This window comes from Muntiacus reevesi, chromosome 5 (assembly GCF_963930625.1).
Source record: "Muntiacus reevesi chromosome 5, mMunRee1.1, whole genome shotgun sequence".
Classification (NCBI taxonomy): Eukaryota; Metazoa; Chordata; class Mammalia; order Artiodactyla; family Cervidae; genus Muntiacus; species Muntiacus reevesi.
Window position 1 is genome coordinate 49,850,948 of NC_089253.1, and position 23,719 is coordinate 49,874,666.

The 23,719-nt window shown below is 38.1% G+C and overlaps 1 non-coding gene and 1 pseudogene across 1 annotated transcript; one reads left to right on the plus strand and one right to left on the minus strand.

Moving 5' to 3' along the window:
• The first annotated feature begins 832 nt into the window (after positions 1-832).
• On the plus strand, positions 833-942 carry LOC136170090 (U6 spliceosomal RNA). Its single transcript, XR_010663538.1, has one exon. It is a non-coding gene; the product is annotated as a U6 spliceosomal RNA (small nuclear RNA).
• Positions 943-21,620: 20,678 nt separating this feature from the next.
• LOC136169324 (annexin A2-like) lies at positions 21,621-22,576 on the minus strand (annotated as a pseudogene).
• Positions 22,577-23,719: the final 1,143 nt, after the last annotated feature.

Here is a 23,719-nt window from a genome sequence, read left to right on the forward strand (position 1 = left end):
GAGATAAAGGATTTATCAGACAAGCAAAAATGAAAAGAATACAGCAATATGAAACCTATCCTATAAGAAATATTGAAAGGTTTTCCCTCAATAGAAAAGAAGTAAGATACAGGAAAAAAGAAATCACAATTAGAAAATAAATCACTTAGCCGTTATATAAATCAAAAAAGAAAAAAAAAAAAACTATTTGTTAAAGCAATGATAAACACATGGAACAGCAAAGGGATAAACATTAGGGTGTAAAAGAGGGCATCAAAACCATAAAATGTGGGGGAAGAGAGTAAGAAAATGTCATTTTATTTTTTTAGAATGTCTTTGAACTTACGTGACTATCAGTCTAAAGCAAGCAGATATAGGAAGGGGTTAATATACTTGAAAAACAGGTTAACCTGAAATCAAAAACATAAAATAGATTCACACACACACACACACACACACACACACACACACACAGACACACACACACACACAAAAGAAGAGAATACAAGCATACAATAAAACCATCATCAAACCATAAAAAGTAAAACAAAAGAATGAAACAGTGGAGAAATATAGAATCAACTGAAGAACAAGGCTTAAAATGGCAGTAAATACATATCAATATTTAACTTACATGTCAATAGACTAAATGCTCCAACCAAAAGACATAGAGTGGCAGACTGGAAAGAAATACAAGAATCTACAACATATTGCCTCTAAGAGACCCATTTTACATCAAAGGAAACACATAGATTGAAAGAGAGGGGATGGGGAAAGATATTTCATGCAAATGGAAATGATAAAAAAGTGGAGATCACAATATTCAGACAAAATAAACTTGAAAGCAAGGTGGGTGCTTGCTTCAGCAGCACATATACTAAAATTGGAATGAAATAGAAAATTAGCATGGCCTCTGCACAAGATGACAATGCATTATGAATTTGTGAAGAGCTCTGTGTTTTTTGCTCAAGAGGAAGGGGACATATGTATACCTATATCTATGGCTGATTCATGTTGATGTATGGCAGAAACCAATTCAATATTCTAAACCAATCATCCTTCAATTTAAATAAATAAATAAATAAAACCAAAGTGGGATATCAGATCCCTCATGTCGCAGAGAGACTAAGGCTGTGGGTCAAACTACTGGGCCTGTGTGCCACAACTACTGAAGCCCACACAATCTGAAGCCCATGTGACACAACTGCTGAGCCTGCATGCCACAGCTAGACACTCTAAGTGCGAAAACAAATGATTCCTGCATGACATAATGAAGATCACACATGCTGTAACCAAGACCTGAGGCAGCTAAATAATGAATTTTTTAAAAGGCATAAAGAAAGATACTATATAATGATAATAGATCAATACAAAAGGAGGATTTTACACTTGTCAACATATATGCAACTAATATAGGAGCACCCAAATACATAAAACAAATACTAACCGACAGAAAGGGAGAATTGACAAGAATACAATAATAGTAGGAGACTTTAACATACCACTCACATCAATGGACAGGTTTTTGAACCAGAAAATCAATAAGGCAACAGAGATCATAAATGATACTATAAAACAGTTAGACAGTCGACATTGGCAGCACTTTACATTAAAATAATAGAATACACATACTTTTCAGGTGTACATGGAATATTTACTAGTATTAATCACATACTAGCCTGGAAAATCCCATGGATCTGGAGTCTGGTAGGCTACCGTTCATGGGGTCGCAGAGTCGGACACGACTGAACGACTTCACTAGGGCACAAAACAAATCTCAATAATTTTGTTGTTCAGTTGCTAAGTCCTGTCCAATTCTTTGCAACCTCATGGACTGCAACGTGCCAGGCTTCCTTGTTCATCGTTATCTCCCTGAGATTGCTCAAACACATGTCTATTGATTTGGTGATGCCATCCAACCATCTCATTCTCTGTTGCCCTCTTCTCCTCCTGCCCACAATCTTTCCCAGCATCAGGTTCTTTTCCAATGAGTTGGCTTGTCTCATCATGTGGCCAAAGTATTGGGGCTTCAGTTTCAGCATCAGTCCTTCCAACGAATATTCAGGGTTGATTTCCTTTAGGATTGACTGATTTGGTCTCCTTGCTGTCCAAGGGACTCTCAAGAGTCTGCTCCAGCATCACAGTTTGAAAGCATCAGTTCTTCAGCACTCAACCTTCTTTATGTTTTCACTTTTTTCTCTTCTATTTGCTATGAAGTGATGGGACCAGATGCCATGATCTTTGTTCTTTGATTGTTGAGTTTTGAGCCAGCTTTTTCCACTCTCCTCTTTCACTTTCATCAAGAAGCTGAAGAAGTTCCTCAAGAAGTTCTTCTTTACTTGCTGCTATTAGGATGGTATCATCTGCATTTCTGAAGTTGCTGATATTTCTCCCAGCAATCTTGATTCCAGCTTGTGATTCATCCAGCCCAGCATTTCACGTGATGTGTTCTGCATAGAATTTAACAGGGTGACAATATACAACCTTGAAGTATTCCTTTCCCAATTTTGAACCAGTCCATTTTTCCATGTCTGATTCTAATTGTTGCTTCTTGACCTGCATACAGGTTTTTCAGGAGGCAGGTAAGGTGATTTGGTATTCTCATCTCTTTAAGAATTTCCCACAGTTTGTTGTGACAACAAACTGTGGAATCACAATTTCCAGAGTGTGGAAAGCCTTTAGTGTAGGCTTTGGTGTAGTCAGTGAAGTAGATGTTTTTCTGGAATTCCCTTGCTTTCTCTATGATTCAGTGAATGTTGGCAATTTGATCTCTGGTTCCTCTGCCTTTTTTAAATGCTCACATTACTGTTGAAGTTAAGTTTGAAGGATTTTGAAAATGACCTTGCTGGAATGTGAAATGAGAGCAATTGTATAGTAGTTTGAACATTCTTTTTGCCCTTCTTTGGGACTGGAATGAAAACTGACATCTTCCTGCCCTTGTGGCTGCTGCTGAGTTTTCCAAATTTGCTGGCATGTTGAGTACAGTACTTTAACAGCAGCATCTTTTAGGATTTGAAATAGCTCAACCAGAATTCCAGCAACTCCACTAGCTTTGTTCATAGTAATGCTTCTTAAGGCCCATTTGACGTCACACTCCAGAATGCCTGGCTCTAGGTAAGTGACCACACCACTGTGGTTAGCTGCATCATTAAGATCTTTTTTATACAGTTCTTCTGTGTATTCTTGCCACCTATTCTTAATCTCTTCTGCTTCTGTTAGGTTTTTGCCATTTCTGTTCTTTATTGTGCCCATTTTTCACGAAATGTTTCCTTGGTATTTCCAATTTTCTTGAAAAGATATCTAGTCTTTTCAATTTTATTGTTTTCCTCTATTTCTTTGCATTGTTCACGTAGGAAGTCTTTATTATCTCTCCTTGCTTTTCTCTAGAACTCTGCATTCAGTTGGGTATATCTTTCCATTTCTCCTTTGCTTTTCACTTCTCTTCTCTTGGCTTCAAAGAATGTAATCAATATAATTTCAGTATTCAAAAAATTCAAGAGCATAGAAATAATTTTAAACATTTGCTCTGAGCACAATGACATGAAGCTTAAAATCAACCACAGAAAAACAAATGGGGGTGGGGAAGCGATTACATGGAGGCTGTTATTTCATTTTAATAATGCAACTAAAAAACTAATGGAACAGCAAAAAAGGAAAAATTCATAAGGGGGTTAAAAAATTCCCTAAGGTAAATGACAATGAAAACACAACCATACAAAACCTACGAGATACAACAAAGTAGTTATTAGAAGGAAGTTCATAGAAATAGAAAATTTCTTTCAAAACAAGAACAATTTCAAATAAACAACTAAAACAACCACCTGAGAAAGCTAGAAAAAGAGTTAAAACCTAAAGTTTGCAAAAGGATGTAAATAATAAAAATCAGAGAGGAGATAAATAAAATAGATTTTTAAAAATAGAAAAAAATCAATAAAATCAAGAACTGGTTCTTTGATTGAGTAGACTAAACTGATAATCCCCTCACTGGAATCAGCAATGAGAAAAGAGAGAGAATCCAAATAAATAAAATAAGAAGTGAAAAATGAGCAATATCAACCAATACTGCAGAAAAGCAAGCTAGCAAACAAACAAACAAAAAAAGCATGAGAACAAATTTGACTACCTAGAAGAAATGGACAATGGAAGCGTACAGCCTATCCAAGTTGAGTCAAGAAGTAGATAATTTGAACAGACTAATCACTAGAAATGAAATAAAACCTGTAATTTTTAAAATTCTGTATAAACAAAAGTCCAAGACCAGATAACTGTACAGGTGAATTCTTGGAGACATACAGAAAAAACTTGTACTAATCATTCTCTAACTCTTCCAAAAGATTGAAGAGAAGGCAACACTTTCAAAGACATTCTATGAAGCCATCATCATTCTGACACCAAAACCAAATATCCTACCAAAAAGTGAAAATTACAGGCCAATATCTTTGAGTAATGTAAATGCAAAAATTCTAACTAAAATATTAGCAAAATGAATCCAACAACACATTAAAAAGATCATACAGCATGATCAAGTGGGATTCCTCCCAAGTTCACAAGGATGGTTTAACATGCATAAATCAATCTATGTGATATACCACATCAACAAAAGAAGACACAAACCACATGATCATCTCAATAAATGCAGAAAAAGCACTTGAAGAAGTTCAACATCCATTCGTGGTAAAAACTCTTAAAGTGCTATAGGGAGACTATGTCTCAACACGATAAAAGCTATTTATGACACAAACACTTGGAGGATAAACAATGTTACTAATTAATCAATGGATCAGTGAAGAAATCAAAGAGAAAATAAAATATACCTAGAGACAAATGACAACAAAAATACAGCAATCCAAAACCTATTGGATAAGGAGAAGCAGTTCTAAGAGGAAATTTTATAGCAATACAACACTACTTCAAGAAGCAATAAAAATCTCAAACAACCTATCCTTACACCTAAAGCAACTAAAGATAAAAGAACAAATAAAACACAAAGTAGTAGCAGGGAAGAAATCATAAAAATCAGAGCAGAAATAAATGGGATGGAAATCCCAGACCACCTTATCTGCCTCCTGAGAAACCTGTATGCAGGTCAAGGAACAACAGTTAGAACCAGACATGGGACAATGGATGGGTTCAAAATTGGGAAAGGAGTACGTTAAGTCTGTATATTGTCACCCTGCTTATTTAACTTCTGTGCAGAGTACATCATGTGAAATGGCAGGCTGGATGAAGCACAAGCTAGAATCAAGATTGCCGGGAGAAATATCAATAACCTCAGATATACAGATGACACCACCCTTATGGCAGAAGGTGAAGAGGAACTAAAGAGCCTCTTGATCAAAGTGAAAGAGGGGAGTGAAAAAGCTGACTTGAAACTCAACATTTGAAAAGCTAAGATCATGGCATCTGGTCCCATCACTTCATAGCAAATAGATGGGATACGATGGAAACAGTGACAGACTTTATTTTCTTGGGCTCCAAAATCACTGCATATGGTAACTGTAGCCATGAAATTAAAAGATGCTTAAAAGATGCTCCTTCAAAGAAAAGCTATGGCAAACCTAGACAACATATTAAAAGCAGAGATGTCACTTTGCTGACAAAGGTCTATATAGTCAAAGATATGGTTTTTCCAGCAGTCATGTATAGATGTGAGAGTTGGGCCGTAAAGAAGGCTGAGCACTGAAGAATTGATGCTTTTGAACTGTGGTGTTGGAGAAGACTCTCGAGAGTCCCTTGGACTGCAAGAAGATCAAACCAGTTAATCATAAAGGAAATCAAACCTGGATATTCATTACGACTGATGATAAAGCTGAAACTCCAATACTCTGGCCACCTGATGTGAAGAGCCAGTTCACTGGAAAAGATGCTGATGCAGGAAAGAAGGTAGGAGGAGAAGGAGATGACAGAAGGAGATGGTTGGATGGCATCACCAACTCAATGGACATGAATCTGAACAAGATCTAAAAGATGATGAAGGACAAGGATGCTTGACATGCTGCAGTCCATGGGGTCCCAAAGAGTTGGACATGACTGAGCAACTGAACAATAGCAAGAAGAAGAAACAGACAAAGTCTTAGAAAGATACATCCTTCCAAGCCTGAACCAGGAAGAAATAGAAAACATGAAAAAACTAATTACAAGTACTGAAATTGAAACTGTGATTAAAATTCTTCCAACAAAAAAGGCAAAGGACATGTGGCTTCATAGCTGAATTCTATCAAACATTTGGAGAAGAGTTAACACCTAGATTACTGAAACTCTTCAAAAATTTGCAGAGAAAAGAATACTCTCAAGCTCATTCTACAAGGCCACCATCATGCAATACCAAAATTAGACGAAGATATCACAGAAAAAAGAGAACATTACAGACCAGTATCACTGATGGGCATAGATGTAAAAATCCTCACAAAAATACTAGCAAACTGAATCCAACAACACATTAAAAAGATCATAAACCCTGATCAAGTGGAATTTATCCAAGAGATGCAAGCATTCTTCAATATATGCAAATCAATCAGTGTGATACACTACATTAACAAATTAAAGAATAAAAATCATATGATCATCTCAATAGATGCAGAAAACACTTTTGACAAAGCTCAACAGTCATTTATGATAAATTTAAAAAAAAAAAAAAACGTTCAGAAAGTGGGCTTAGAGGAAGCCTGAAAGCATTAGTCACTCAGTCATGCCTGTCTCGTTGCAACCCCACAGACTGTAGCCCACTAGGCTCCTCTGTCCATGGAATTCTCCAGGCAAGAATGACCTAGGGATAGAACCTGGGTTTCCTGCCTTGCAGGCAGATTCTTTACCATTTGAGCCATGAGGACACCTACCTCAAGAAACTAAAGGCCATATACAACACACCTACAGCTAACATCATACTCAATGGTGGAAAGCTGAAAGCATTTCCTGTAAGACCAAGAATGAGACAAAAATGTCCCTTCCTTCCAATTTTATTCAACATAATTTTGGAATTCTTAGCCACATCTATCAGAGAAGGAAAAGAAATTAAAAAAAAAAAAAATTCAAGTTGGAAACAAACAAGTAAAACACTCACTGTTTGCAGATGACATGGTACTATACATAGAAAATCCTAAAGATGCTATCAGAAAACTTCTACAGCTCATCAATGGTTTTGGTAAAGTTGCAGGATATAAAATTAATATACAGAAATCTCTTGTATTCATATACACTAACAATGAAAGAGCAGAAAAAGAGATTAAGGAAACAATCTCATTTACCATTGCAACAATGACAACAACAAAAAATACCTAAGAAAAAACCTACCTAAGTGGCAAAAAGCCTATAGTCAGAAAACTGTAAGACTCTGATGAAAGAAATCAAAAATGAAACAAACAGGAGAAATATATATCATATACCTGGATGAGAAGAATCAATATTGTGAAAATGACTATATTATCCAAAGCAATCTAAAGATTCAGTTCAATCCCTATCAAAATACCAATGACATTTTTCATAGAATCAGAATAAAAATGTTTGCAATTTGTATGGAAGCAAAAGACCTCCAATAGCCAAAGCAGTCTTGAGCACAGAGCTGGAGGAAGCAGGTTCCCTGACTTCAACTTCTTCTACAAAGCTACAGTAATCAAACAAGCATGCCACTGGCACAAATACAGAAATAAATATCAATGGAACAGGATGGAAAACCCAAAGAAAAACCCATGCACATATGATGACCTAATCTTTGATGAAGGAGGCAAGACTATACAATGGAGAAATGACAATCTTTTCAATAAGTGGTGCTGGGGAAACTGGGCAGCTACACATGAAGGAATAAAATTAGGACACTCCCTAATACCATACACAAAATAATCTCAAAGTGGATTAACGAACTAAATGTAAGGCCAGATACTATAAAACTCTTAGAGGAAAATATAGGTAGAACACTCTGTGATGTAATTCATAGCAAGATCTTTTTCAATCCACTGCTTAGAGTAATGAAAATAAAAATAAACAAATAGGACCTAAGTGAAAGTGAAGTCGCTCAGTCGTGTCTGACTCTTTGTGACCCCATGGACTATAGCCTACCAGGTTCCACCATCCATGGGATTTACCAGGCAAGAATACTGTAGTAGGTTGCCATTTCCTTATCCAGGATATCTTCCTGACCCAGGGATTTAACCCAGGTGTCCCTCATTGTAGGCAGACACTTTACCATCTGAGCCACCAGGGAAGTCCCCAAATAGGACCTAATTAAATGTAAAAGCTTGTGCACAGCAAAGGAAAGCATAAACAAAAGGAAAAGACAACCCTCAGAATGGGAGAAAGCATTTGCAAGTGAAGCAACAGATATAGGATTAATCTCCAAAATATATAAAAACAACATGCAGCTCAATTAAAAAAAAAAAAATTCATGGAAATCCTAAATAGACATTTCAACAAAAAAGACACATGGATGACCAACAAACACATGAAAAGGTGCTCAAAATCACTAATTATAAGAGAAATGCAAAGCAATGAAAAGTTGTTGCTGAACGATAAGACGCCGGAATTCTTGACCTCCAGAGGAGACGAATTCAATCCGGGGCCAGAGACGAGGCTGGATCGCTCAGAGCTTTTGTGTAATAAAGTTTTATTAAAGTATAAAGGAGATAGAGAAAGCTTCTGACATAGGCATCAGAAGGGGGCAAAAGAGTACCCCCCTCCTAGTCTTTAGTTGTATGTTATATAGTCACTCACAGTCTGTTAATGAAAAGAAAGGAATGTCATAAAATTTAGAATGGCACCAGATAATTCATCCCTGGTCATAAAACGATTGACTTGAATCTTGTAGAAGGGCAGAATACCAACAAATAGTTCCGTTTACATAGATTAGGGGAACAATACCTGAGTAAATAAGTTAGGCCATTTGGCGGAACCAACTTGAAGATAGAGTCTGGGGTACATTAACATAGCTTAAGACAACATTTCCATAAGAAAAAGAAATGTATTGGTTAACTCAAGGTTTGAGAGTAGTTAGCTTCAGGTGAAACCAGGTGTCTTGGCAACACAGCATTTTAAGAGAAACCTCCTTTTAAATTTGTATAGAGAAGAAAAAAATATCGCTGTTTTTTTCCTCCTGCCGCTTAAGAGAGATAAAAATGTCTGGCACTTGCAGCCTCTTTCCTCCATTTGGAGACCCCTGGCCTTCCTGCCTGTTACCCTCTCAGCAAAACTACAATGAGGTATCACTTCACACTGGTTAGAATGGCTATCATCAAAAAATTCACAAATGATAAATACTGGAGAGAGTGTGGAGAAAACGGAAGACTCTTACATTGTTGGTGGGATGGTAACTTGGTACAGCCACTATGGAGAACAGTATAGAACTTCCTTGAAAAGAAACTATAACTAGAGCTACCATATGACCCAGCAATTCCACTTCTAGGCATATTCAGAAAAAAGACAGTAATTCAAAAGGATGCATGCACCTAATGTTCCTGTGGCACCATTTACAATAGTCAAGAAAAGGAGGCAGCCTAAATGTTTATCAATGGAGGAGTGGGTAAAGAAGATGTGGTACATATATACAGCAGAATATTATTCGGCTATAAAAGGAAAGAAATTGAGCCAGTTGTAGTGATGTGGATGGATCTAGAGACTGTCATATAGAGTGAAGTAAGTCAGAAAGAGAAAAATAAATATTGTTTGATATCACTTATATGTGAAATCTAGAAAAATGCTACAGTTCAGTTCAGTTCAGTCACTCAGTTGTGTCCAACTCTGTGACCCCATGGACTGCAGCACACCAGATCTCCCTGTCCATCACCAACTCCCGGGGTTTGCTCAAACTCATGTCCATTGAGTCGGTGATGCCATCCAACTATCTCATCCTCTGTTGTCCCCTTCTCCACCCACCTTCAATCTTTTCCATCATGAGGGTCTTTTCCAATGAGTCAGTTATTCCCATCAGGTGGCCAAAGTACTGGAGTTTCAGCTTCAGCATCAGTCCCTCTAATGAACACCCAAGACTGATCTCCTTTAGGATGGACTGGCTGGATCTCCTTGCAGTCCATGGGACTCTCAAGAGTCTTCTCTATCACCACAGTTTAAAAACATCAATTCTTTGGCGCTCAGCTTTCTTTATAGTCCAACTGTCACATCTACACATGACTACTGGAAAAAGCATAGTTTTGACAAGACTCAATTTTGTTGGCAAAATAATGTCGCTGCTTTTTAATATGCTGTCTAGGTTGGATATAGCTTTTCTTCCAAGAAGCAAGTGTCTTTTTATTTCATGGCTGGTCACCATCTGCAGTGATTTTGGGGCACCAAAAAATAAAGTCTGCCACTGTTTCCACTGCTTCCCCATCTATTTGCCACGAAGTGATGGGACCAGATGCCATGATGTTAGTTTTCTGAATGTTGAGTTTTAAGCCAACTTTTTCACTCTTCTCTTTCACTTTCATCAAGAGGCTCTTTAGTTCTTCACTTTCTGCCATAAGGGTGGTGTCATCTGCAGCTGAGATTATTGGAATTTCTCCCCACAATCTTGATTTCAACTTGTGCTTCATCCAACCCAGCGTTTCTCATGATGTACTCTGCATTTAAGTTAAATAAGCAGGGTGACAATATACAGCCTTAACGTACTCCTTTCTCTATTTGGAGCCAGTCTGTTGTTTCATGTCCAGTTCTAACTATTGCTTCCTAACCTGCATACAGATTTCTCAAGAGGCAGGTCAGGTGGTCTGGTATTCCTATCTCTTTAAGAAATTTCCACAGTTTGTTGTGATACACACAGTCAAAAGCTTTGTTGTATTCAATAAGGCAGAAGTAGGTGTTTTTTTGGAACTCTCTTGCTTTTTCAATCATCCAATGGATGTTAGCAATTTGGTCTCTGGTTCCTCTGCCTGTTCTAAATCCAGCCTGAATATCTACAAGTTCTCAATTCACATACTGTTGAAGTCCGTCTTGGAGAATTTTGAGCATTACTTTACTAGTGTGTGGGATGAGTGCAATTGTGTAGTAGTTTGAGCATTCTTTGGGTTTGCGATGAAAACTGACATTTTCCAGTCCTATAGCCACTGCTGAGTTTTCCAAATTTGCTGGCATATTGAGTGCAGCACTTTCACAGCATCATCTTTTAGGATTTGAAATAGCTCAACTGGAATTCCCTCACCTCCCCTAGCTTTGTTCATAGTTATGTTCCTAAGGCCCACTTGATTTCACATTCCAGGATGTCTGGCTCTAAGTGAGTGATCACACCATCATGATTATCCTGGTCGTGAAGATCTTTTCTGTGTAGTTCTGCTATGTATTCTTACCACTTTTTCTGAATATCTTCTGCTTCTGTTAGGTCCATACCATTTCTGTCTTTTATTGTGCCCATATTGGCATGAAATATTCCCTTTGTATCTCTAATTTTCTTGAGGAGATTTCTAGTCTTTCCCATTCTATTGTTTTCCTCTATTTCTTTGCATTGATCACTGAGGAAGGCATTCTTATCTCTCCTTGCCATTCTTTGGAACTCTGCATTCAAATGATTATATCTTTCCTTTTCTACTTTGCCTTTTGCTTCTATTCTTTACACAGCCATTTGTAAGGCTTCCTCAGACAACCATTTCGCCTTTTTGCATTTCTTTTTCTTGAAGGTGATTTTGATCCCTGCCTCTTGTACAATGTCACGAACTTCCATCTGTAGTTCTTCAGGCACTATAACAGATCTGATCCCTTGAATCTATGTGTCACTTCCAATGTATAATCATAAGGGATTTGATTTATGTCATACCCTGAATGGTCTAGAGGTTTTCCCCACTTTCTTCAATTTAAATTTGAATTTGGCAATAAGGAGTTCATGATCTGAGCCACAGTCAGCTCCTGTTCTTTTTTTTGCTGACTGTATAGAGCTTCTCTGTCTTTGGCTGTAAAGAATATATCAATCTGATTTCTGTATTGAGCACCTGGTGATGTCCATGTGTAGTCTTCTCTTGTGTTGTTGGAAGAGGGTGTTTGCTATGATCAATGTGTTCTCTTGGCAAAACGCTATAAGACTTTACCCTGCTTCATTCTGTACTCCAAGGCCAAATTTGCCTGTTGCTCCAGGACTTCCTACTGTTGCATTCCAGTCCACTATAATGAAAAGGTAATCTTTTGGAGGGTGTTAGTTCTAGAAGGTCTTGTAGGTCTTCTTAGAACCAACCATTCACCTTCAGCTTCTTCAGCATTACTGGTCAGGACATAGATTTGGACTACTGTGATATTGAATGGTTTGCCTTGGAAATCAACAGAGATCGTTCTGTCATTTTTGAGATTGCATCCAAATACTGCATTTGGGACTCTTTTGTTGACTATGATGGCTACTCCATTTCTTCTAAGGGATTCCTGCCCACAGTAGTAGATATAATGGTCATCTGAGTTAAATTCACCCATTCTAGTCCATTTTAGTTCACTGATTCCTAAAATGTTGATGTTTACTCTTGCCATCTCCTGTTTGAGCACTGTCAATTTGCCTTGATTCATGGACCTAACATTTCAGGTTGCTATGCAATATTGCTCTTTATAGCATTGGACTTTACTTGCATCACCAGTCACATCCACAACTGGGTGTTATTTTTGCTTTGGTTCTGTCTCTTCATTCTTTCTGGAGTTATTCATCCACTGATCTCCAGTAGCATATTGGGCACTTACCGACCTGGGGAGTTCATCTTTCAGGGTCCTATCTTTTTGCTTTTTCATACTGTTCGTGGGGTTCTCAAGCCAAGAATCCTGAAGTGGTCTGCCATTCCATTCTCCAGTGGACCACGTTTTGCAGCACTCTCCACCATGACCCTTCTATCTTGGATGGCCCTACACGGTATGGCTCATAGTTTCATTGAGTTAGACAAGGTTGTAGTACATGTGATTAGATTGGTTAGTTTTCTGTGATTGTGGTTTTCAGTCTATCTGACCTCTGATGGAGAAGGATAAGAGGCTTATGGAAATGATTGATGAATATAGATTCAAAAATCCTTAACAAAACTCTAGCAAACAGAATTCAACAACATATTTAAAATATCATACATCATGACCAAGAGGGCTTTATCCCAGGGATGCAAGGATTCTTTAATATCCACAAATCAATTAATGTGATACACCACATTAACAAATTGAAAGATAAAAACCATATGATTATCTCAATAGATACAGAGAAAGCCTTTGACAAAATTCAACATCCATTTATGATAAAAACCCTCCAGAAAGCAGAAATAGAAGTAACATATGTCAACATAATAAAAGCCATATATGATAAACCCACAGCAAACATTATCCTCAATGGTGAAAAATTGAAAGCATTTCTCCTAAAGTCAGGAACAAGACAAGGGTGCCCACTCTCACCACTACTATTCAACATAGTTTTGGAAGTTTTAGCCACAGCAATCAGAGAAGAAAAAGAAATAAAAAGAATCCAGATTGGAAAAGAAGAAATAAAACTCTCACTGTTTGCAGATGACATGATCCTCTACATAGAAAACCCTAAAGACTCCACCAGAAAATTACTAGGGCTAGTCAATGAAAATAGTAAAGTTGCAGTATATAAAATTAACACACAGAAATCCCTTGCATTCCTATACACTAACAATGAGAAAACAGAAAGAGAAATTAAGGAAACAATTCCATTCACCATTGTGATGAAAAGAATAAAATACTTAGGAAGAAATCTACCTAAAGAAACAAAAGATCTGTATATAGAAAGTGATAAAACACTGATGAATGAAATCAAAGATGACAAATCAAATAAATGGAGACATATACCATGCTCATGAATCAGAAAATCAATATAGTGAGAATGAGTATACTACCTAAAGCAATCTATAGATTCAATGCAATCCCTATCAAGTTACCAATAGTATTTTTCACAGAACTAGAACAAATAATTTCACAATATGTATGGAAATACAAAAAATCTTGAATAGCCAAAGCAATCTTGAGAAAGAAGACTGGAACTGGAGGAATCAACCTGCCTGGCTTTAGACTGTACTACAAAGCTACAGTCATCAAGACAGTATGGTACTGGCACAAAGACAGAAATATAGATCAATGGAACAAGATAGAAAGCCCAGAGATAAATCCACGCACCTATGGACAGCTTATCTTTGACAAAGGAGGTAAGAATATACAATAGAGAAAAGACAATCTCTTTAACAAGTGGTGCTGGGAAAACTGGTCAACCACTTGTAAAAGAATGAAACTAGAACACTTTCTAACATCATACACAAAAATCAACTCCAAATGGATTGAAGATCTAAACTTAAGACCAGAAACTATAAAACTCCTAGAGGAGAACATAGGCAAAACACTCTCTGACATAAATCACAGCAGGATCCTCTATGACCCAGCCCCCAAAGTAATCGAAATAAAAGCAAAAATAAACAAATGGGACCTAATTAAACTTAAATGCTTTTGCACAAGGAAGGAAACTACAAGAAGGTGAAAAGACAGCCTTCAGAATGGGAGAAAATAAGAGCAAATGAAGCAACTGACAAAGAATTAATCTCAAAAATATACAAGTACCTCATGTAGCTCAATTCCAGAAAAATAAACGACCCAATCAAAAAATGGGCCGAAGAACTAAACAGACATTTCTCCAAGGAAGACATACAGATGGCTAGCAAGCACATGAAAAGATGCTCAACATCACTCACTATCAGAGAAATGCAAATCAAAACCACAATGAAGTACCATCTCACTCCGGTCAGAACGGCTTCTATCAAAATGTCTATAAACAATAAATGCTGGAGAGGGTGTGGAGAAAAGGGAATCCTCTTACACTGTTGGTGGGAATGCAAACTAGTACAGCCACTATGGAGAACAATGTGGAGATTCCTTAAAAAACTGGAACTAGCAGTCTCATACGACCCAGCAATCCCACTGCTGGGTGCACACACCCAGGAAACCAGAATTGAAAGAGACACTTGTACCCCAATGTTCATCACAGCACTGTTTACAATGGCCAGGACATGGAAGCAACCTGGATGTCCACTGGCAGAAGAATAGATAAGAAAGCTGTGGTACATATACCCAATGGAATATTAGTCAACTATTAAAAAGAATGCGTTTGAATCAGTTCTAATGAGGTGGATGAAACTGGAGCCTATTATACAGAGTGAAGTAAGTCAGAGAGAAAAACACCAATGCAATTTATTAACACATATTTATGGAATTTAGAAAGATAGTAATGATGACCCTATATGCGAGACAGCAAAAGAGACACAGATGGCAAGAACAGTCTTTTGGACTCTGTGGGAGAAGGTGAGGGTGGGATGATTTGTGAGGGTAGTGTTGATATGTTTATATTATCATATGTGAAGCAGATCAGCAGTCCAGGTTTGATGCATGAGACAGGATGCTCAGGGCTGGTGCACTGGGATGACCCTGGGGGATGAAATGGTGAAGGAGGTGGGAGGGAAGTTCTGGATGGGGAACACGTGTGTGACTGTGGCTGATTCATGTCGATGTTTGGCAAAAACCACTACAATATTGTAAAGTAATTAGCCTCCAGTTAAAATTAATTAATTAATTTTAAAAATAAAATGCAAATTAAACTTTAAAAAAATGAGGCTTATGGAAGCTTCCTTATAGGAGAGACTGACTGAGGGGAAAACTGGGTCTTGTTCTGATGGGCAGGGCCGTGCTCAGTAAATCGTTAATCCAATTTTCTGTTGATAGGTGGGGCTATGTTCCCTCCCTGTTATTAACCTGATGCCAAATTATGGTGGAGGTAATGAAAACAATGGGGACATCCTTCAAAAGGTCCCATGCATGCACTGCTACACTCAGTGCCCCCAACCCTGTAGCAGACCACCTCCGACCCACGCCTCTGCCAGAGACTCCTGGACACTCACAGGCAAGTCTGGGTCAGTCATTTGTGGGGTCACTGCTCCTTTCTCGTGGGTTCTGGTGCAGCCAGAGTTCTGTTTGTGCCCTCCAAGAGTCTGTTTCCCAGTCCTGTATAAGTTCTGGTAGCTCTAGGGTGTGGTTAATGGCAACCTCCTCCAAGAGGGCTTATGTCATACTCAAATCTGCTGCGCCCAGAGCTCCCACCCCGGCAGCAGTCCACTACTGGCCAGTACCTCCTCTGGAGTGGCAGCTGCACAGCGCTGGAGTGAGGATGTTCCCCACGTTAAAGGCAGAGAAGCCCCAGCAAGATGGTTGATGCTGGAGCGGTGGCTGCATGACACTAGTGGTGATTACGTGGTGCTGGAGCCACTGTGAGGAGATACCCCGTGTCCAAGGGCAAAGGAGAAGCTCCAGTAAGACTGTAGGAGTGCTAAAATCACGTTTAGAATCAAACCCCATACCCGCCAGAGACGCTCAGAGGGCTCACACAAACCTTGTGCACACCGGGACCCAGAGACCCCAGAGACTGAGACAAAAAAATGGTAGAGTTGAACTTATTTGCAGAGTAGAAGTAGAGTTACAGATGTAGAAAACAAATTTAAGGTTACCACGGGGGGATGGGGTGTGGACAAATTGGGAGGTTGGGATTGACATATATGGTGGTGGTGATTTAGTCGCTAAGTTGTGTCAGACTCTTTGCGACCCCATGGACTGTAGCCCACCAAGCGCTTCTGTCCGTGGGATTTTCCAGGCAAGAATACTGGAGTGGGTTGCCATTTCCTTCACCAGGGAATTTTCCCCACCCAGGGATTGTACCTGGATCTCCTGCATTGCAGGCAGATTCTTTACCAGGGAAACCTGATCTATGCATAAAATGGATAACTAATAAGAATCTGTTGTATTGCACAGGGAACTTTACTCAATGATCTGTGGTGACCTAACAGAGGAGGAAATCTGAAAAGCAGTTGATATGTGTGTGTGTGTGTGTGTGTGTGTGTGTGTATCTGACTCACTTTGATCTCCAGAAGAAGCTAACACAACACTGTAGAGCAACTATACTATAATTAAAAACTTAAAATAAAATGGGAACTAATTATGAGAAAGTGACAGCCAATATAGTACTCAACAATGAAAACCTGAAAGCCCTCCTGCTAAAATCTGCAATGAGACAAGGATGGCCACTGTCACCACTTCTTTTCAATATAGTATTGGAAGTCCTAGCCACAGAAAACAGAGAAGAAAAAGAAATAAAATATGTTCAAACTGGAAGGGAAGAGGTAAGGTTGTCATTATATGCAGGTATATATTTCTGTATATATTATATACAGAAAACCCAAAAGATTCCACGCAGAACTACCAGAATTGATAAATGAATTCAGAAGGTAGCAGGATACAATATTAACATGGAGAAATCAGTTCCACTTATTTATACTAACTTTAAGTGAAATATCAGAATGAGAATGTTTAAAAAAAGCTCCAATACCTTTTAAAATTACACTAAAAAAAAAAAAAAGCCCTTAAACCTGAGAAGGTGAAAGAAATATGCTAAAAACTATAAAATATTAATAAAGGAAATTAAAGATGATTTAAAGAAATGGAAAGATATTCCATGCTCTTGGATTGGAAGAATTAATATTGTTAAAATGATCATACTACTCAAAACAATACACAGATTTAAGGCAATCCCCATCAAATTACCCATGACAGTTTTCACAGACTGGAACAAATAATCCTAAAATTTGTATGGAATCATAAAAAACCTAGAATTTCCAAAGCAATTCTCAGGAGAAAGAACAAGGCAGGAGGCATAACCCACCCAGATTTCAGACAATACCACAAGGCTGCAATAATCAAAACAGTGTGGTATTGGCACAAAAGCAACCATAAAGATCAATGGAACAGAATAGAGAGCCCAGGAAAAAACCCACACACATGGATAATTAATATTTGACAAAGGAGGCAAGAATATTCAATGGGGGAAAGACAGTCTTTTCAGCAAGTTGGGCTGGGAAAGTTGCACAACTACATGTAAATCAATGTAGTTAGAACACATCCTCACACCATGCAGAAAAATAAACAATGGCTTAAACATCAGACAAGATACCATAAGATTCCTAGAAGAGAACATAGGTAATTATACTAAAGGTTTTTTAGGTCAGTCTCCCAAGGTAATAGAACTAAAAACAAAAATAAACAAAAAGCACCTAATCAAACTTATAAGCTTCTGCATAGCAAAGGAACCTGTAAACAAAACAAAAAGACAACCTATGGAATGGGTGAAAATATTTGCAAACAATGTGATTAACAAGGACTTAATTTCCAAATACACAGAGCTCATGCAACTCAACAACAACAAAAAACAAGCAATCAAGTTGAAAAATGGGCAGAAGACACACAGGTGGCCAATAAACACATGAAAAATGTTCAACATTGCTAATGATTAGAGAAATGCAAATCAGAGCTATAACCCATTGAGGTTGTAGTTTTGATTTACATTTCTCTACACCACTCAGAGTGGCATTAAAAAATCTACAAGTAACAAATTCTAGAGAGGATGTGGAGAAAATGGAACACTCCTACACTGTTGGTGGGAATGTAAGTTGATGCAGCCACTATGGAAAACAGTATGGAAGTTCCTCAGAAAACTAAAAATAGATTTACCATATGATCCGGAATCCCAATCCTGGACATATATGTGAATGAAACGATAATTTAAAGAGATACACATACCCCTATGTTCATAGCAGCTCTATTCACAATAGCCAAGACATGGAGACAACCTAAATGTCCATTGACATATGAATGGATAAGGAAGATATATATATATGAGGGAATACTACTGAACCATAAAAAAGGATGGAGTAATACCTTTTGCATTAACATGGGTGCAAGTAGAGATTATCATACTAAGTAAGTAAGTCAGAAAAGGAAAGACAAATGCCATATGATATCACTTGCATGTGGAATCTAAAATATGGACTTGTATACAAAGCAGAAATAAAATCACAGGAAGAGAGAACAGATCTGTGGTTTCCAAGGGAGAGGGATGGGAGAGGATTGGACTGGGAGTTTGGGGTTAGTAGATGTAAACTATTACATATAGAATAGATAGACAACAAAATTCTACTGTATAGCACAGGGAGTTTTATCAATGTCCTGAGATAAACCTTAATGGAAAAGTAATATAAAAAATAATGGCTCAGTGGGAAAGAATCTGCATGCAATGCAGGAGACACAGGAGATGTGGGGTCGATCCCTGGATCGAGAAGATCCCCTGGAGGAGGGCATGGGAACCCACTCCAGTATTCTTACAGAAAAATCCCATGGACTGAGGAGCCTGGTGGCCTACAGTCCATAGGGTAGCAAAGAGTCAGACATAGCTGAAGCAACTGAACACATGAGCATATATATATGTGTGTGTGTGCATGTGTGTGTATCTTAATCACTTTGCTGTATAGCAGAAATAAACACAATATTATAGATCAACTACACTTCAATAAAAAAAGAAAGCAGACAAAAATTGATGTGTTAAGCATTCTAGTTAAGAAATTAAGATCACTATATATACCTGTCACAGTGACTATCATCAAAATGACCACAGATAAAAAATACTGGCAAGGATGTGGAGAAAAGTGAACCTAGTATACTATTGGTGGGAATGTAAATTTAGGTAGCCACTTGGGAAACAGTACAGAGTTTCCTCAAAAACTAAAAATAGAACTGTTTCATTTCTAAAATAGAACTGTTTAGCAATTCTACTCTGGGTATCTATCAGAAGAAAACAAAAAACAAAAAAAATTTGAAAAGATGTATGTATTCCAATATTCATAGCAGCATTATTTGCAATAGCCAAAATAAGGAAGTAACTTAAATGCCCATCAAGAGGTGAATGGATTAAAAAATATGTGGTGTGTGTGTGTATAAAATATATATAATGGAATATTACTCAACCATAAAAAATGAAAATTTGACATTTGCTTCATTGTCTTTTAACTGAGAGTGTTTTCCTCTGCTTCTTCATTTTGCTTCTATTTCTCTTACTCTGTGAGTTTAGGAGAAAGTTATCGACTGTAGTCTTAGACAGCTATTTACATGCAGCAGTGTCCTTGTGTAACTTGTGTGGCTTTAATATTTTTGGCATGAGGACTGCTTTTAGCCTGGATGCCTTCTGCCTCTTTCCTCAGCATGCCCTGGCCGTTACCCCCTTCACAGGGGATGTGCAGATGTAGGGGCTTGCATGTACTCCTGGAGGCCACACCAGCAAGGACAGTGAGTGACTACTGCTCGTGTGTCTCTCAGCAGCGGCAGCAGTCTGTGCATGCTTCCTGGTCCCATGACAGGGGACAGTGATTGGCACTTGCTCCTGGTTCTCTCGTCAGTGGGGGTGGCTTGCACCCACTTCTGGAACCCACTGTGGCAACGGGGGCTCACGCTCACCCTGAGAGCTTCTGTCCTGTTGCCTGAGAGCATGCGGAAGGGAAAGAAGTTTCTGTAGTGATCCTGCCCCTTCTCAGCACAACCCCCAATAATGGTACCTTGTCTCTCTGGCTGGCCCACGTTTCTTCTGCACATACCCTTGGTTGTAACTGCACCCCTCTCCTATCCGTTCAGGCTGTCTCTGTGCAGTCAATCCCAGTTGTCTCCCCGTGTCTGACCTCTGAAGCCCCAGCTTTGGCACTCAGCCCCTGCCCTCCCTGGCAGACAAGCATCTCAGACTGGGGAGTGCATGGTGATGATATTGAACATCTGGGTAAGTCTGTCTCTGTTTTGCCTTACACAAACCAGTTGTTGTGCTCTCCTTCAAGTCTCTGAAGCTCCCCTTCCATCCTGGCTGGTCTTCCCACCAGTGAGGGGACTTCCCCAGGGTGCGGGAATGTTTCTCTTTCACAGCTCCCTCCCAAGAGCACAGGTCCTATCCTGATTCTTTTCTCTCTCTCTCCCCCTTTTTTCTTTTGTCATACCTGGTTCCATGGAGATTTTCTTGCTCTTTCAGAAGTCTGAGGTCTTCTACCAGTGTTCAGTAGATGTTTTATGAGAATCGTTCCACACATAGATGTGTTTTTGATGTATTTGTGGCAGGAGGTAAGCTCCACGTCTTGCACCTCTACCCATATTGATCCCCCTTCTAATTTATTTTCTAATATAGGCATTTAAGACTATAATTTTTCTTTAAAGTGCCACTCTAATTATATTTCACAAGTTTGACATGTAATGTTTTGTCTGTAAGCCTTTCTAAATATTTTTAACTTCAATTTAAAATGTCTTTATTCCATGAGTTATTTAATATTTTTATATCATTCGTGGATGTTATTTTCATACATATGATAATATAATAGATTTATTTTTCTTTATCACATTAAAGAATATTATTGTACTTTCCTCTAACTTTCATTGTTGATGAAAAAAGGAGTCAGTCTAGGTATCATTTACTTGAAGGTTATATATTTTTTCTTGCTGACTGCTTTTAATATCTTTTCTCTTTAATTTTAATATTTTTAATTTTTAAAAATAAAAATTTATTTTATCCATCTGTTTATGACATTATGACATAGTACATAAGAAGCAAAGTGTTTCACATCAGAGATTGCACTTCCAACTCCTTGGAATGTTCTTTGTTTTGTTTTTTTTTTTTTTTTTGGATAAAAGGGAAGACTAGACAGGAAAGGCAGGAAATGCTTGGGTAACTAAAATAAGGGTGGGGCCACGGGGAGCAATACTAACATCATCCTCACAGGGAATGGGCACAAGGGGCTGTTTGTGGCAAGCTGACTTTCTAGGACTGTTAGCTGGAAGCATAGGAACACCACTTTTGGATGCTCATGCTATCTCATGCTCAAGTCATGAGATACACAGGTATAGAGCACTTTCTGGTAGTCACTCTTGGCGTCTTGCTGGATGTAATAGTATGGCAGCTTATAATTGTGGGAGACCATGATTCTAATCAAGCCCTTAAAATGAGGGCTTGCTCTTCATGAAGTCATATACAGCAAAATACAGGAATTTATTATGAATACTCTGGGCCAGGTTTAGGAAAACATCTTCCCAGTCTCCTTTGACCTCTTTCTTTATGCTGCCTAATATGTTTATAAATCTCTAAGGGACATAACTCTTGTACCTTTCAAGTACTTTCTGGAGGTGACACACACTCCGCTTGGTAATGATGTTTATCCATTAAGAACATCAGTTCTCTCCGCTTCTCTTTAGTACAATAGAGACGGAAGGTATCTTGGTCAGTTAGTACATAATGACAGAGCCATCCTCTCCTCTTCTGCCCTTTACAGGGGCAACTGACTACTTGCAGAAGTCACCAGATGTTTCAGAAACAATGTCCTTCTCCAGATCAATTTTGTACATTTCCTTGTAGACTCTGTTAATTTTCTGTAGCTTCTGGTTGGTCCTTCAGCAAATAATCTCAGGGAGTCCTCATTGCACCCCAGCCCCTTTCAAATCAGAAGCATAATACTGAGCAAGTGTTTTCAACAGTTCTCAAATCACCATCTTTAGGTGGCTGGACAAGGCTGACTGCAGTGCTGATGCAAGTTTCTTTTTTGCCCTTCTCTGGTAGGCAATATCCTGTCTCTTTTCATTGCTGCATTTGGTCAAAATATGGATGACGGTAACCTCATCCATACCTTTGCTCTTGATGGCTGTTTCAATGTTCAAAGCTTTCTACACAACATGAGTTGTTCTATGCTTTGACTGACCTGTCTCTACTTAAAGGTGTAGTGTGAGTACCCTTCAGGCTGGGCTTGCACAGAAATTCATGAACAGAAGACATTTTGACAGAAGCTGGGCCAAGTACCAAGAGCTATGTGGAGCCATTTTAAAAAAATTTATACATTATGAAATTATCAATATATGTTATAAGTGTATGTACTTTTTATTTAAACTGCTTGTGATTAGCTGGGCTTCCCAATTTTGTCAGCTATTTGTTCTTCAGTTCTGAGAAATTTTAAGCCTTTAGCTCTTCAAATACTGCCCCTCTTTGCCTCAGTCTTTAGAATTCCAGTTCAATCTTTCTTTCCTACTTTTTATCTCTTTGTCTCTCTGAACTGTGTTCTGAAGAGTTTCTTTAGATCTGTCTTCCAATATTGTAAATCTCACTTCAGCTTTTCCTAAGCTGACGTTTAACCATTTCATTTTTCAAGTGTCTTTTTCAAAAGCTTTTTTTTAATTGAGAAAATGTAACACAATTCAGAAAGGTACAAAAATATAAATGGAGAAGGAAATGACAACACACTCCAGGTGTTCTTTCCTGGAGAATTCCATGGACAGAGGACCCTGAAGGGCTACAGTTCATGAGGCCACAAAGAGTTGGACAAGACTGAGGGACTAACACTTTCACTTTCACAGCTTAACAATTAATTATGAAACAAATACTAAGTAATCACTCTAGAAATGGAACTTTACCAAAGTCCAGAATTTGTCTCTGTTCCTGATCCTCAACCACCACTTCCCCCACCAGAGAAAATCATCACTCTGACTTTAGTCTAATAATTTCTTTGCTTTTCTTTACAGTTTTACCAACTATATCCATTTTTGTTTGTCTGTTTTAATGTAATGCTCTGTATTTGGGGTCTTACATCTTTTATTCAACATAATATTTGAAAATTAATCCATGTTTGTACCTGTGGCTCACTTATTTTCCATGTTTTGAGGCAGTACAGTTCATGAAAATATTACACTTTTTATTCTGCTTTTGATGGATATCTGGATTAGTTTTTTCCCCTTTTTATGGAGGCACTGTTTTCAACAATGCTGCTATGAACATTATTGTATATGTATATTGGAACACATGTGCATGAATTTCTCAAGGCTACATACTAGGAGTGGAATTGTTGGGTCACAGATTATGTGTATCTTTAATTTTACTAGATAATTCCAGGCTATTTTTCAAAATGTTTGTTCCATTGAATTTTTT